A 3,767-nucleotide genomic window follows, 5' to 3' on the forward strand; every position below is an offset into this window, starting at 1 on the left:
TAAAGCAACATGTTTAAACTTTCTAAGAAAACCTAAAAAAAAAAACAGAACCAGCAGCGTTCAGTTAGTTATTTGTACTAAATTATTCAATCTTCATTAAGGTTCAGTAAAATGGTTTTGTAAATCAATCAGTAGTACTAAAAATTAAATTCTAGTGTTAATTTTAGGTTCCTGGTTGTAAGCTTTCCTGGAATTTTTGTAAAATTTCAAGAAAAGAAAAAAAAGAATGATTTCAGAAATATGTGCTCTATAGACATTGGTTTATTAACTGATGAATTTGAAATTATATAAAAACATTTATCAAAATGTATAAAACACATGAAAATAGGTAACTCATATAGTATCCTTGGTATGGTTGCAGAAAAATGAAACTAAATGTGACTGATCTCACTTTAAATTCATGTCCACAAATCTCAAATGGACTCAATTCCGTCAGTCATAAGCCCATTCACTTTCACATTCTTTAGATCGCAGCGTCACAAGTTCTCCTCTCTTTTCAACTCTGTATTAGTTTTCTATTGCTGTATAACAAATCACTACAAACTTAGTGTCTTTAAACAACGCACATGTATTTTCTCATAGTTTCTGTAGGTCGGGAGCCCAGGCACGACTTAAGCCAGGCAGGCCGAGTGAGTCCTCTGCATGTGGTCTCACATGGCAGAGAAAGTGTCAGCTAGGACACATTCTCATCCAGAGGCATAACTAGAGACTTATCTGCTTCCACGTTCATCCAGGTCGTTGGCAGCATTCAGTGTTTTGGCTAAGAGCCCTGACTTTTTACTGGCTATTGGATACTGGCCTTCAGATCCTACAGGCTGCCCACAGTTCCCTGCCACATGTCCCTCTCCACAGGTACTTCACAGGTTGGCTATTTGCCTTTGGCAAGACCAGGAGAAGAATCGCTCTCCATTGTGTGCTAGAAGGATGGAGGCTTATATATTGAACCAGAACATACGAATGACTTTCTCACCTCCTTTGCACTAGAACATAACTTAATCATGCTAGTGTCATCTCCTCATTTTTGCCATATTCTGTCGATTATAAACAAGTCATGTGTTCCACCCACACCGAAGGGGAGAGGATTATACAGATTGTAACATCGGGGTGAAAGATAATGGGGGCCATGTAAGAATTGTCACTACCACAACCCCCCAGTATCTCCTGCTGCTTCCTTTCTCCCAGCTAATAACCTTACTTCCTACTTCACAGAGAAAATTGAAGCAATCAAAAGAGAACTTCCACAGACTCACACCAACAAATACTTAATGTACCAGCATTTATACCCACATATTCTGCCTTTTCATCTATTTCCCGAGGTAGATTTCCCCATTCCTAAGACCAGTCATTTCAGTTGTGCCTTAAAGTTCATCATTTTTCCTTTATTCAAAGACATTCCTTCAGCAATTCTACCTTATCTCTCCTTTGTCTTTCAAGTTTTTTCACTCTACAGGATCATTCCCATCATCATACAAATGTCTGTTTTTTCTCCCGTCTTAAAAGACCAAACAAAGCTTTTTCTAATGTTGCTTCTCACCCATCTAATACCCTATTCTTTGTAGCAAAACTCACAGAAGTATTATCTCTGTGCTTTGTTTCCCAGTTTCTGTCTTCCCATTCCTAAATCCATTTCAGTCAGGTTTTTGTCTCCATCATTGCTCCAAAACTGTATGCCAAGGACATCAGTGATGACCACATTGCTAATTCCAATAGTCTGTTCTCAGTCTACATGTTTTGTGACCTATCAGCATTATTTGTTAACAATTTATTGCTTCCACCTCCTTGGTAAACTTTCTTTACTTGGCTTTCAGGATACTTTATCCTCTGGGTTTTCCTCCTGCATTGTGTCACTTTGCCTCTTCTCGGAATTTGTTGCTATTACCTTCTCTTATCCCCATCTACTTAATGTTGGTGTGCTCCAAGTCTCAATACTTGGGACTTATTCTGAGTCTACACTTTTCTTTCTCCTCATCTGATACCTTGGCTTTTATATGTTGACATCTACAAAATTTATGTCTCCAGTAAGAGACAGATTTACAATTGTCTTAGTCCATTTTGTGCTGCTATAGCAGAGTACCTGAGATGGTAATTTACAAAGAACAGAAAATTATTTGTCACAGTTCTGAAGTCTGGGAAGTCTAAGATCAAGGCACTGGCATCTGATGAGGGTTTTCTTACTGTCTTCACATGGAAGAAGAGAAAAGGACAAAAAGGGGATGAATGCTGTGTTCCCAATGGCAGAAGAGATGAAGAGAGAGAATGTACTTCTGCAAGCTCTGTTATAGCCACTGTATGGGGAACCTGTGGCCTTGGGGCCACACATGGTCATCCTTGAGTGCAGCCTTTTGACTGAATCCAAAGTTTACAGAACAAATCCTTGTAATAAAGGAATTTGCCCTGTGAAGTTTGGATTTGGTCGAGGGGGCACACTTGGGGATCTGGAAGGCCACGTGTGGCCTTGAGTCCGCAGGTTCCTACTGGCAATGAATTTTGGAGGGGACAAAACCATTCAAACCATAACAACTATAAATGAATGAAGCTTAATCCTTATGATTTCTCAATGAACAAGCTTATTACCTAATTTTATGGTCATAATTTTAAATTCTATTTCCCAAATTTGTCCCCTAAAATTGCATAAGTTTCAGGACCCACATGCTTGCATTTACCTTTATCTCCAATGCAGATCTCACAGTAAAACTACAGGCTATATCCAGTTTCCCACTCAGCTTTTCCTCTTGCATATCTAATTGCCATCTTAAATTCAACAAGTCCAAAAATTACCCCAAACCTATTCCTTTTAAAATAAGTCAGAGTTTTTTTATTCCTTTTCCTATACCTGAAATAGCTTACCACTTTACTCGGTAAAAGCCAACATCTCCAAAATATCTTTTGTTAACTTACAAGATCTGGTCGTTGTCACATTACCTCTTTTCCTTTATTTCCTACTACTCACCTCCTCATGCACACTGGCCCAGCCACATTGACCTGTTTCCTCTTCCTTGTATACATTAGACATACTCTCTCCTCTGTATTTTGCTCTTTCTTTTTTCTCTGCGTGAAATTCTCTTATCCCAAAGACCTGTTTGGCTAACATCATCAAAATCTTCAAGACTGTTGAAAATTAACCCTCTCAGCAAGGCCTACCTAACCACCTTATTTAATACTGCAACCTGGCCTCCCCCTTCCGTCAGTATCCCTAATCCCACTTATCTTGCTCTATTTTAAAACTTTTTTTCCTACTGCCTCGTGAATACTGTATACTTTGCTTATATCATGGTGTTTATTGTGTATTGTATGTCTTACTCTCCTAGAAAAGTAATTTGCATGAGGATAGGGGTTGTGTCTGTTTTATTCTCTGATGTATCTGAAGCACTAACCTGAAATATAATAAATTCTCAATAAATATTTATTGAATGACTGGCATTAGTTGGAAAAATAGGCTCACAGTCTGTATGTTTTAAAACTCATTTTTTGACAATCTTGTCTTCAAATGAGATTTGCATAGAAGTTCTCTCTAAAAATATAAACCAACTAGAAAAGAAGACTTTTGATTAAATAAAAAGGTTAAGCTAAAGAAACATAGCCTTCTTTACTAGAATTCTGTTTTATTCCTTATACTACTCAGAGCATAATTTAAAAATCATGCAGGTTCTTGTCTCAAGTACAAGTATTATCATAGTTCTCTGACAAAATATAAAAATTAATTTTTATTTCCTTCAGTGTGTGCATGAATAGTGTGTGTGTGTGTGTGTGTGTGTGTGTGTGTGTGT

General features: G+C 37.6%; 1 protein-coding gene across 5 annotated transcripts in view; it reads left to right on the top strand.

The window, feature by feature from the left end:
- The window catches only part of NOVA1 (neuro-oncological ventral antigen 1), a 210,745-nt gene that overhangs the window by 168,403 nt on the left and 38,575 nt on the right, over nt 1-3,767 (top strand). The gene's annotated exons all lie outside the window — the stretch shown is intronic.

This window comes from Propithecus coquereli, unplaced genomic scaffold (assembly GCF_000956105.1).
Source record: "Propithecus coquereli isolate 6110/MARCELLA unplaced genomic scaffold, Pcoq_1.0 Scaffold261, whole genome shotgun sequence".
In the NCBI taxonomy this organism is placed as follows: Eukaryota; Metazoa; Chordata; class Mammalia; order Primates; family Indriidae; genus Propithecus; species Propithecus coquereli.